The sequence below is a fragment of the Heliconius melpomene genome, chromosome 17 (assembly GCF_056956725.1).
Source record: "Heliconius melpomene rosina isolate 202511_hmr_F chromosome 17, ASM5695672v1, whole genome shotgun sequence".
In the NCBI taxonomy this organism is placed as follows: domain Eukaryota; kingdom Metazoa; phylum Arthropoda; class Insecta; order Lepidoptera; family Nymphalidae; genus Heliconius; species Heliconius melpomene.
Window position 1 is genome coordinate 1,994,326 of NC_140405.1, and position 13,821 is coordinate 2,008,146.

A 13,821-nucleotide genomic window follows, 5' to 3' on the forward strand; every position below is an offset into this window, starting at 1 on the left:
TTTTATTTACACATAAGCCCACTAGAAATTTACTCGTACGTGACAACCCTAATATTATGTCGTCACTGAAACATTTTAAGGTCAATGAAAAAATATTTACAAAGTAAAAATCAAGTTGATTTTTAATATATTATGTAGAAGTTATGAAATGTATGGAAAAATAAAATTGTTTTTGTGGTTGCTACATTGAATGAGCCTAATTTTACCGAAAAACAACTTTTTACTATTAAACATTTCAGTCAAAAATATCTTAACTGTAACGTATAAGAAAATAGTCTCACAAATAATATCCCGCCTAGGAATATAATTTATTGATTATGTTAATAACAATATTGTTCATTAATGAAGAGGTCAAGCCTCTTTATTTGGAAAATAATAAATAAATTTGCTTCATATTATATCCCGAACATGGGATAGGCAGGTAGAGTAGGCAGAGAGATTCTTATGTTAGTAAAATGTGAGGACATGCCATCCCCCCACTCTTCATCCAGTTTTCAGACATTGCGTTTGATATGGTGGAGCTCGACGCCAGGGTTTGTCTTGTTACCAGAGCTATGAGAATCAAGCTCACAACCATCCGAGGTCCCTACCTACCCAAATTCTAAATCAATCTACTAGTGCTGCCTTTGAAGTGCGTTCTAGAAATGAATTGATGATAGTTTCAGTCGTAATTAAAGATATAATTTATAAAAAAGAAGTAGGCAGTCATGGCGCAGGGCCGCAGGGACGTGACAAAGAGCCCGACGTTGTAAACACAAGTAATATTGTACCTCGAAAAATTCAGTAGAAAGTGGGGAACAGAGTGTCTTACCATTAGGTTTCCTCTGGTGAGTGCGGGATACAGGATGATGGCTTATAATATGTATGTTATTTTTTTGTAGCCTCACTCTGATATCCACCGAATTCTGGACACATCGCGTGCTTAGTGACGAAACTCAATGCTGCGCTTTGCCTCCAGAACACAGCGGGGAAATGAAAAAAAAAATTAATTTCCTCAAGTGGGAATCGAACACGCAACCTGTCACGCTTACAGTCGTACCCTTGTGCCCTCGCCCCATTCAACCTAACTCTCGGCTACTTTATAAAATATCAAATGTTTCTGATGTCTGTTTGATCTGCTCGCAACAAACGTCACGTTATCCTTTGTTGTTTGTATAATGAAATGAGATTTTGATCTCCATACTAATTTGTTTCAAGGCAGTTACTGCAGTTTTATCGCTATGTACTGACGGTCGGCTGTGTTTTGTTTTTATATACGAGTAGTGGCGCATTCAATTTGTTTTGGATTATAAGTACCCTACAGTGTTTGATGCAATTTTTAAAGTTTTAAAATATTAATATTTTATGCATAACATTTTTGATATATTAATAATTATGATTAATAGTAATTAAGTTATATATGTTTAGTTGTGGAATTTAAGATCGTTACTATTATGAGGCTTTTGTGGGGCAGTGGGACAGAATTTGATGTGGTTGAGAATGTAAGTTCAATACCCATTTCATTTGGAGCATTCATCCGAGGCTAGTCGTGGGGCAAGGGCACAAGCGTACAACCGTAAACTCGACGTCATGTTATGGGTTTGATCCTCACACGAGAAAATGATTTGTTTATTTTCTCGCTCTGGAAAAGTTCCGCCAGTCAACACGCAATTCGCGTCAACTCACGTCAACCTCCAAAATTCGGCGGGAAGTGGGGAACGGAGCATCTTAACACTAGGTTCCTTCTGCTTATCCTGCTGTGAGCGTGAAGCTGATTTATTTTGATTTTTTAGTAGGCAGTCCCAAGTTCCATCAGCCATTTTCCATTTCCATCAGATCACACGATAGCACCATATTACCATAAGATGACAACATCTAATCTATATACAATTTCCAATTTCCATGATGATAAAACAATTTGAATTTGCGTGTAATTCTAATTCTTAAATTTTATTACATAGCTTCTTACAACTCAACCAAAATTAATTATGTTAAAAAATGAAAAAAAAAACAAGTGAACTCCCATTCTAATATATCTCAAAGTGGGATTCGCTTAAATACAAAACGCGTCTAAACCAATATCCACAATTGAAACTAGCGCACAGTTTAGCAAGATTACTCAGAGTTAATTATAGTTAGTTAAACTATTTTCTATTCTATTCCTACCTTAGCTAAATATACCGGGTATTCGTCAGACAAATTGAAACAGTTAATTCGATTTCCTCGTATAATACGGTACCATTAGTTTAGTGTACCTACCTTTATTCTGTTTAGCAAACTTGGAGTATAGTTTTGATATTCTATTCTTAGATGGAATTTTAACTCTAAGCATTCAAAGGATGTTGTCACAACATGTCAAAGGCAGAGATTGAAAGGTATATTTAGTATTAGTATTTTCCTCAAAACGAGCTGAGCTTCTTTTGAAGTAAATGAAAAGATATACAACCGTATGATATTAATACAGATCCCTCCTTTATCCGTAAGTGTTTCAGTAAAAGCTAAACTTAATTTCAACGCCAACCACGAAATGTTCTTTTACAATCCTGACTATTCAGTTAATTCATTTTATGTTTTCACATTTATATTATTGTGAAAACGAAATGAAATGAAAGTGGGGAACGGAAGTGTCTTAACAGTAGGTCCCCAGGTTTCCTCTGTCTACCGTGCTATGTGCGGGATACTAAAAAGCGAGAAGCTAAAAAAAGGAATGGTTTAGTAACTAAAAAGCTGTAACAAAAGTAAATTATGTTTGAAATTATTTGGATACTAAAAACTAATAAAGAAAAATTTAATATTATACTTAATTTAGGTATTGAAGAATCTACGCTAGTAAAACAAAATTCCATTCCTATTCATCTAAATTTTCATATCGATGTCATATAAAATCTAATTAAAATTTTATCTCTAAAAGCTGTACAGCCAAAACTATTATAGATAATTACTTTAAATTACTAAAATATGGGAAATATTCAGTAGGAAATTCACTATTGGAATATTAGCGGTATTTTGATATAACATTATTTAAATTCGGTACCTACATACATCAAATTAAAATCAACCGAGATACTAAGAGTTTAAACTTTCGTTCCAACGGTGCTAATGTGCCCATACTTGTAAGCAGTACCGTATTATAAGCCATGGAGATAAAAATATGATTTTTTTATAAAAAAGAAACTACATAAATTTTGATTGATTGATAATTAATTATGTTAACTCGATCTAACAAGAGTTATCCAAAATAAAACCAAATACATCCTATATTTTTGCATGGTATTAAATTAAAAACGTGACAGCTTAATATAAGTCTCCCACACGTGTATTTAGAAATATTACCTGTAGTTATTACGGAGTTGTAAGCGAGGCTATCTTAAAAGTATTTTCACGATGTTATACATTTTATATGAACCTTGCTAGCTGCATGAAAGTGTTACGATTTTATTAAAGATCTGCTCGTTTCAACAAAAATATGGTTGGAAAGTAAATTGTGGAGATTAAAAATTAAATTTCATTTTGGTGCAGTGGCACAAGCGTGACAAGGCTTTCGGTTCGACACTCAATGCGTTCAATATTTGGCACAAAGTGGAAAATGGAAATGTCCTAATGGGAACCTTTTTTTAACTTTCTCTTTCTCTCTTCGTCTTTCAAAATTTCTTAAAAATATTTATCTAAAAAATTATATTTCGTAGCATAATTAAACGTCTGACTTTAAATGTATGTGAGATCGACTAGAGAATGGTCCATCCATTCGAGTTCTTCCACTCGAAAGTGGATAACAGATTGCCATAATACATAATTCTATACAATACCACAAATTCTCAAACAATAATTAAGATTAAAACTTATCTTCTAGCACTAGGACATCTGCTTCAAATAATTACTATGGCCTTTACTCTCTGCTGCGTTAACATTAATTGTCGTGTCTAACGATTTTAACATCAATTGACCGAAGCAATGACCGCGGTGACACATCTCTGCGCACCTGCTAGTGATGTGGCTTGTTATCATCTCACTTAACTTCCGCTTTTCGTGGGATACAGTTAAAATTTAGTGAGCAATCGTATTAAATAATCTTATAACTGTATCTTTTAATGTGTGGTTTTTATGTTTTAAATTTTTAGGGTTGATTTTTAGGGCTCCGTAATTTTTAAGGAAAAATTATCCCTTAAAAGATCACTTTCTTGTTCGTCCGTCTGTGCGTTTGTCTGTCAAGAGCCTTTATCTCAGGAACGCGATATCAAGAAATTCAAAAAAATTCATTGAAATTCAAACCATATAATTAAATCTAAGGTACTTCCGGTTAAAAACGGTAACGGTTGATATATAATATGTATGAGTCCCACAACTTAACACTCTATGCGTCCTGAATTCGGCGGACTGAAGTGTCTTAATTTGAATGGAGTTCTCTCTGCCTACCCTGCTATGTACGGGATACATCGTTAAGCTAAGGTTCAAAAAAGATTGAAAATCAAACAAACAACTGTCGCGTGTACATGCCAGAAAGCGATCCCCTATGCGACGACGGACAAGGAAACATTTATATATATATATATATATATATATATATATATATATGCCTTACATACATACATTTTGTACATAGATACATCACTTATCTATCTCTGCTACTCGTCTTTGGTCAACTATCCAAGATTAATTGATCTATAATTGAATGAAAGCTGATTAATCTCATAGCTAGCGGTATTAGCTACTAATTTAATTTATAAGCTAATAATAAAACTTCTTTGTTTTATACTTTCTTTTATTTATTATACATTTACTGTTTTTAATTACTATATTATATTAATATTGTATTGTATTTAATTTTTGTTAGGTTTTTTTTTAAAAAACTGAAAATCTAAACTAAAAGTCATTATTCTGTAGTTCTGGAGGCCATTGTAGTCTAGTTTGACCACGTCCGCTTGTAAACGCAATGACTGTGGGTTCGATAGAGAAATATATTCTACCTATAATTAGATACATACTTACTTTAAAAACTATTTTCACACTAACAGCATAAAAATATTCCCCTTTTTATAATTTAAAAAATCCAACTTTAAAGAATCTAATAAAAATATATGAAACTCTATCTCACTCGGTGTAATATATGTAAATTAGTTTGTAACTCCCACCGTGGAATGGTCAACGGCGTAGTTTCTATTATATCTAACAGTACTTCGTGTGCTTTACGACTGCTGTAGTTCAGTGAGAAAATAACACTTGTAAAACATATGTATATTAGAAATAGAATACTTGATTGACTTAGAATGAAAATAAATTTATGAAATAATGCATTTCTGGAGGATAATTTGTCTGGAAAATAGTAGTTTTTTTTAAATAGTAAGTTTTAATTACTTATTTCAATCTAATTAGTAATTGTACAGGACTATTAAATTAATTGATAATATTATTAGATTAAGACTGCATTTATATAAATGTTTTTTGTTTTTAAGCATTTTGTATCATGGGGATTTTATGGATAAATCACACAATTAGTGAGTATTGGGGGGTAGGATAGACTGACTGTAAAAGCAAGGGTTCTGGGTTTGATTATCGTTCGGGGAAATTAATTCTCACGGTTAATCCTACTTTTTCTTCAACATCACATTTCGTATAAGCAATTTTTTTTATTTTAAGCTTTCCGAGTAGACTCAAATACAATCCTGAATTATTCTCTAAAAAGAAAAATTGTAATTTTATTTAAGGAAATCCAAATAGGATTTCCGTCTGTTTTTCCTCATTTCTTATAAGTTAACACATCTATTATGGCTGTTGATTATTGTACCAAATATAACAATATAGTACAATAATAAACGGACACAATAGTAGGTATTACATACAGCTACTTACGTTAAGAACTTTATCTTTCATTTCGTGAAAACATTTTTCCCTGCGATAAAAAACTATTCATGGACACTTATTACAATTTATTTTGGATTTGGTTGTGGTTGTGGCTTCGATTTCAACACGAGGTAATTAAATATTGAATATTTTCAAATTTTCACTCTGGTAACAAGTCCGGCCACTCAATATGCAATTTATGCTAATTAAGGGGGAAGGTGGGGAACGGAAGTCTCTTAACACTAGGTTCTCTCTCCCCACCCAGAAGTCGTACATTTAATTATAACTTAAAACAAAATTATATAATATCCAAGCACCTATCCATACAATTAAGGTTACGGCATTACGAAGACGTGCATCATACGACAAAATTAGATCGAGTTCGCGTAGGTCAATACAATTACACTTAATTGGAAGGGCGGTTGAGCTTTTGCTTTAATGTACATACGAGTAGTGTGTTGTCGTAGTGTTTAGTGGAGTGTTGTGAAGTGGCTAGATCCTTAGCAACTAATAAGGTATGTAAAGTTTTTCTATTTTTTTTGGTATCGTTTGGCAATGAAAATGGAATGGAAATGATGAAAATGGAATGGATGGAAATGTTATTATTGTTAGTTTTCAGTGACGAGATCTGAGTGATGAAACACTCTTTTGTATATTTTCTGGTAATCACTTAAAGTGTGGAGTGCTAAATCACTCCATTTCCTTAACTAATCATTTTTAATCTTTTTTTACTAATAATAACTTAAGTGATATACTTTACTATTATATTTATTAAATACATAACAAATAATCAATTAACGTTTTAATCGTAGTCTTAATGAGGACAGAGTGTCTTAACACTAGGTTCCCAGGTTTCCGCTGCTTTCCCTATTATGTGTCAGGTGTGAAGGACAACGTCTTGAAAACTGAGCACACATAGGGAAAAGGAGTTTGTTAATACTAGGTTACCTCTGCCTACTCTGCTATATTCAGAATACAACATAAACCTAAAAAGTATAATTAAGACGAAACTAACTAAATATATTTACACAAATACATTCTGTTTTCACGAATTTATTTTAAAATGTTCTAGCTAGATTATTTAAAATCATTTATAAATTTTTAAACGTTCATTAAAATTTCATTTTATTTCATTCTATTTTATGCATACGCTTTCAAAGTATTAATTTTCGAAATCGTTCCCATTGTTTTTCAATATAAAATGATAACTTAAATATTATAAGACCTTTTAATGTCCATTTCATTGAAAATGGCAGTTACATTAAATTTTCAGTTTTATTCGAGAATATATTTTGGTTTGAATTCAATTTTATTATAATAAAAGATTATTATTTTGTTTTTCATTTTAATATTGTTTGCTTATTGGTTATATACCAGATATATCATATACACGAGGTTTCCTACGTCTAGTAAAAAAAACGTGATAGCTTCACTATGTATATTTTAAATATAAGCATTTTAACTATAAATACATAATGTCTCTATACTATGTCCCAACTGCCACGATGACGTCCTTACAAAAACTTCTTATTACTGGAGCGGATGTTTGGTTTCCGTTTTTATTTATATTCATTACGCTTGTTAAGTTTAAATCAACGAAATAATGACGGTATGTGTAAACGTATGATTCAATTATGTTAACTTTAGTTCTTATATTAGTAGCTTTAGCTTTACTCGTTTTTCTGCATAGCCGAGTAGGCAGAGAAAATCTAGTGTTAAGACATTCCGTTCTCCGCTTTCTACACCGATTCGAGACATTACGCACTTGTGCAGTTATATTGTCTCGTAATAATTTTTTATAAAGTACAAATGTATTATGTATGTATATTTAAATCCTAAAGAATCTGATCTTTAGGAAACTTGAGTGGGACAATCTAGGCCTAAACATAGATGGCCGCAATCTAACACACTTAAGATTTGCCGATGATATTGTGTTATTTGCGAAAACACCAGAAGACCTAAACAGAATGTTAAATGATTTAGCATCTGAGAGTGAGAAAGTAGGATTAAAATTGAATTCTGAAAAAACAAAAGCAATGACTAATGGATACAAAAGCAGCATAAATGTAGGAGAGTCACAAATTAGTTATGTTGAGGAATATATATACCTTGGACAGCTGATATCACCCACAGAAAACATAAATAAAGAAATCGAAAGAAGGATAGCAAACAGTTGGCGAAGGTACTGGGGCCTAAAGGAAGTAATGAAGGACAAAAATTTCCATATAGCAACAAAAAGCAAATTATTCAATGTCTGCATCTTGCCAATATTAACATATGGAAGCCAAACGTGGGCTATAACAAGAAACGTAATCAACAAAGTTGCTAATTGCCAAAGAGCAATGGAAAGAAGCATGCTTGGAGTAAAGAGGAAAGACAGAATAAGGAGCATAAACATTAGGAGTAAGTCAAAGGTACAAGACGTAACATTAAAAATAAAAAGATTAAAATGGAAGTGGTCGGGACATATAATTAGAGGAAACGAAAAGTGGACTAAAACAGTAACACAATGGTACCCAAGGGACGGCAAAAGGAAGAGAGGTAAACAACATAAAAGATGGGACGATGATATTAGGCAGGTCGCAGGCACAACATGGAGCAGAGTAGCTAAAGATAGAATAGAATGGAGTAGGTTGGAGGAGGCCTTTGCTAACTGGCAAACGGACTTACAGAAAATGAAAAAGGATCAAATATACGAATAATTTTAATAAATATTATATTGTATTAGTATTTATATTGTAGTAGTGAAACAACTAGTTAATTGTATATTCTGTTATATCCGAATAAAAGGCTTATTTATTTATTTTATTTATTTATTTATATTTAAATATTTTCTTAGTAACATATAAGATATGCTTGTTTTATTGGTTAATTAATTTAGCTTTCGCATGCGGCTTCGCACGAGTGGCAAATGGAAATATCTAAAAGTTGAGTATGACACATGACGTCATCCAACAAAAAAATATATTTTTAATTAGATCCACTACTACTTTTTGGTTCGAAGTGAAAAAAAATATTCTGAGATTAACGCGTACAAACAAGCAAACTCTTTAGCTTTATAGTATTAGTATGGATAATGTCTAAACATAAATTGGTTCTGTATTCGAACTTGTCATTTAAGATGCAATAGCAAATGCAGACTACTGTCATATAAATATATTCAGTAGTCTAGACTTTCAATCTACATCCGATCCGTTTCCTAGATTGGACTTGTAAGTTCCAATAATAACCCCTAAGCCAATTTATATCACATTAGCTCTTTTATATACAGGAAATTTCCATTAAATAATTTTAAAGTAAATTTTATTTTAAGAATTGCCTAAATGTTAAATTGCAAATCAGGTTGAACTGCTTATAAAAGCTTGGGTTTAGATTTGGATAGTAAATTTTATAGTACATTAATCTTTTTTTTTTATTATCTAGGTCTAAACTATTTTTATTTATTTTGCAAATAAAAACATAAAGTATTTGTATCAAATAGGATGGATTATATAAACTGATTAGTTAAAATGATGAAAAAAGAAACATTATGAGGAGTCCTTCTCTGCACCAGGTAATATCCTCTATCCTCCCAAGCATTTTAATCTTAAGCAACTGTCAGCCACAACAGGCAACATTAAAAGAATGTCGCAATGTCGAATGTCCAAATTTTACCTTAAATATAACTCTTCTATTAGTGAGTGACTCACATGCAACGTACCTTCGTAGCGTAGAATACTCTAGTCCTCGGGGAGTGCTAATATAAAAAATCTTACAGGAATAGAAAAAGTAAAATCGGAATAGAAGTTTTTAAGGCAGTATGTGTAAATAGGTGAAAATATCAAAATTGACACCAACCATATAAAGTCGAACGTCTTACTCATATCTCAAAGCCTATAAAATAGTCTTATTCAAATCAATAATAGATTATTACGAAATAAAAAGAGACAACCCTAATGGGTTTATATATAGGCGGTATTAATATACCACCTATATATAAACCCAAGAATAGCGCTAAGATTAACAAAAATGATGTCATAAAAAAAACTTTTTCATACAAAAAATACCACAAAAATGAGATTGAAAGTAATAAGACTGCCGAAAATTTACGTCAAGCCCTCCAAGTGTAAAGGGGAAAAAATATCATCGTGAAATAATTGGGCATCCACATTTCATCTTTGACATCATGTCAGGTGGGTGACAGAAAGAATTTCAATCGCATTAGGGCACGTGCGCGCGTGTACTGAGAACATCGTCTAATCATGTAAGTAGTATATGGAGAGCGTTTATATGTCGCTTATAAGATTATGGAGGCCAGTCGTGCCGCAGAGGCACACAAGTGACTGTAAAACCGACTGGTTGTGGGTTCGATCCCCGCTCGAGGAGGTAAAATATTTATTTAAATTTATATTTCCATTTTTTGCGCTCTGGTGTCGAGGCAAAACACGGCGTTGAGTCAACACGCAATGCCTCCGGAATTCGTAAGAAAGAGAGGGACGGAACGGAGTGCTACATTAGGTTCCCTCTACTTACCCTGCAGTGTGCGGGATACAGCGTGAAGCTGATTATTTAAAAAATATAGAACAAATTGCTGGATAACCGTTATATCTAAAAATAAATCTCTTGACAAATCCACAAAAAGCATCTATTCACAATAATGTAAACGTGCTCTTACATTTGTTAATGGAATTTAATTTTTGCTTTCCCCAACGTTGATTGATGTGACGTCGCTCTGTAATCCCATTGTGGATTGCTACGTTGAATAAGATTCGGTCCAAAGTTCCTTATAAGTTAATTTAAGTCAAAGTCTTTTATTCTTGCTAAAACAAAATTGCTTATTTTACTTTCTTTCAAGTTAAATGTGGGTTGTCATATAAAATATTAAGGTTAATTGTCCGAATAGGAAAACAAATTTTGTATGGTAATGTATTGTTTTTGTTTATTTAAAGGATAAATAAAAAAATATAGTTAATTTTGATTGTAATAATATCACTAATGTCAATAGAATTATTAGATATGACTTTCTGCGCGACGGTTATATTTTCGGTAATCTTCGCTAAGCAAAGTCTCGAAGATTGGGTTGAAAATATGAAACGGGATGTGTTAATACTATGTTCCCTGTACCTACATGAAGGTTAGTGAAATTATATTATAATATTTCTTAAAATGAAACAGAAAAAAAAACAATTTATTGAAATAAATCATGTCACTATTATATTTAAATCCATCACATCCAATCAGCATCAACCGTCTCTACAATATCCTCGTAGATAACTTCGACCTGGCTGATTTGAAACCTCAACAACAACATACACATATTATATATTTTTAGTTAAGGAAAAATTTAGAGAAATTAATATATTGACAGTTGCATCTCAGTACATTTTTGAAAATGTTATATATGTTAAGAAAAACGTTTAGGATTTTATCAAAAATGGTGATGTTCATAATATTAATACCAGAAATAAGTGTAAACTTAGTGCACCTATCGAATCCGTAATTCTTTTATGGGAAAATGTGTACTCTTACAACAGAACATAGTAGAACACTGTTCCACATAGCATCAAGCTTATTAAATAGGTTAAACTTTTTATAATAAAAATACAATAAAACGGATAAAATAAACAATTTTATTTCACTGAAGTGATAGTTATAAACAACTGAGATTGCTTTCATTTGTAGTATAATTATGATATAGAAAATTGCCTCTAAAAAGTATTGTTATCTTTTTGATTTATTAGAAACAATACAAATATATGTGTTTGTGATACAATCTTTTGTTGATATATTATAAATTATTGGAGCGACGCGTGTTCTATTCACAATCTCTTCATTCAATACCTCTTACCTAATGAGGTCGAAATGTCCATACGATATTGTAGAACTTACTTCTCGATATTCATATATTTTGTTTCTTAATTAATTAGAAATTAAGTATCATTATAATTATTTATTATAATATAATTCATATTATGGGTTTAGAGGCCGTCAAGACTCGTTGAGTTCCGTTCCGTTTCGTTTTTAAAACATACAAGCAGCTATTGTTGTACGAGTTGAAAATGCAAGCGTAGGAGTAGTATGAGAATGAGTAGTGAAATTTGGACAGATGTTTTCTTTTATTATCTGGACATCCACTAAGAAGGGATTTTGAAAAATTTTAACCCTAAAGAGGTGAAATAGGGATTGAAAGTTTGTATGGAAAAAAAATTAAATCGGCACCGATTTTTATAAAATTTGAAATTTAGATTTTTAAAAATATTTAATTGAACACGTATTTCATGGTTTTCTAAAATTCTCCCCCTAAGGGTGCAAATAAGGGGTTGAAAGTTTGTATGGAAAAATCTTTAAATGGCCACCGATTTTTATAAAATTTAAAACTTAGACTCTTAAAAGTATTTATTTGAACACATGTTCCATGGTTTTCTAGAATTATCCCTCTAAGGGTGCAAATAAGGGGTTGAAAGTTTGTATGGACAAATTCTTAAATCGCCACCGATTTTTATGAAATTAGAAATTTAGACTCTTAAAAATATTTAATTGAACATGTATTTCATGGTTTTCTAGAATTATCGCCCTAAGGGCGCAAATAAGGGGTTGAAAGTTTGTATGGAAAAATCTTTAAATCGCCACCGATTTTTGTAAAATTAGAAATTTAGACTCTTAAAAATATTTCTTTGAACACATGTTGCATGGTTTATTAGAATTTACCCCTAAGTGAGCTAGCGAAGCTGCGCGCCTCCGCTCGTATATAATAAAGTACTAAATAAAAAATACCTTCAGAAGAATAAAATAAAATAATTTTTTTTTAATCCAAAATTTTTTGTAACAGGACTGGAACCTGTATCTTGGAAACCATTCATTTTTTAGTTCATTACTATTGCTACTACTTTTCTTATACTATGATATACTATTCTATCAACAATCAACATTTCTAACAATATTAATGACTGGTTGTGTGTCTGTAATACTATAATTATATTTTACATGCGGGCTGTCGCTTTGTCCCCCATTGTAAAGGTATCTAATGAGCTCGAAATGATACCATACAAAACCAAGTTTGGTTATCTTTAGGCAATTGTGTGATATTTTGAATGGTTCGACGTCTATAACGTGCTATTATATTAATATGACATTGAAATAAGTATTTAGTGGCGTAAGTTCAAAAGTGAAAACCAAAGGAAACGGCCTTTGGTTTATTAGGGTTTGTATGGTATCTAAGGGAAGCGAAGTGATCCTTTTCTTGAGTATATTTGTATATTATATATATGTTTATGGTATATGTATATTTGTATATTGGGTAGCTTACTAATGCCATTATGGCGAAGGAGCAAAAGTGTATGATTGTAACGCGACAGTCGTGGGTTCCACTCTCACTCGTTTATTATTATTTTCATTTCTTCGCTCTAAAAATTATTATAAATATTTTTTTCCAGTTGAACTCTGTTTTATAATCATTCTACTTTTATAAATTTATAAAATTATATAAGTTGTATAATTATTATTTTATATTTACATTTCATTATAACACCAGTGGATCAACCTTAAAAAAGAAAGAAAGAGAAAAAAAAAAAAGAACCATTTTGACGAACGGTTATCCTAATTTTATAACAGTAATCAGCATAGATAATTTGAAACTTCACCGAATCCACAGTATACATTACTTTTGGTTGTATTCCACTTAAGACATATTAAATAAAGCTCTAATATTATATTTTCTTCTTTATTTAAATTTAAATATTCTCTTCAAATACTGTCTCTTGTTATTTGCAAGACTGGTACCATTGTTTTATAGTTTAGTGTTAGTAAATGTAAATAGTGCAATATCCATTGCCCTGAATGGGAATTGAACTCACAACTGTCACATATCTTATATTCAGACGCTGTTCCGCTACGCCGCGACGGCTTTAATTACTCTTCAAGATATACAATTTCGAAATTGAAGTACAAAGTTTAGACAATATCTAGTCAACTACAAAAAGAAACCAAATTCATATACTATTAGAAATATGTATAAAACATCGTATT

At 31.5% G+C, this 13,821-nt stretch overlaps 1 protein-coding gene across 1 annotated transcript in view; it reads left to right on the top strand.

Annotated features, from left to right (window-relative positions):
- Window positions 1-6,222: 6,222 nt before the first annotated feature.
- Window positions 6,223-13,821, top strand: part of LOC146529806 (contactin-5-like) — a 200,261-nt gene continuing 192,662 nt past the window's right edge. The window contains exon 1 of the mRNA XM_085200105.1: window positions 6,223-6,332. The gene's annotated coding sequence lies outside the window, so the exon portion shown is untranslated. The remainder of the gene's footprint in view (window positions 6,333-13,821) is intronic.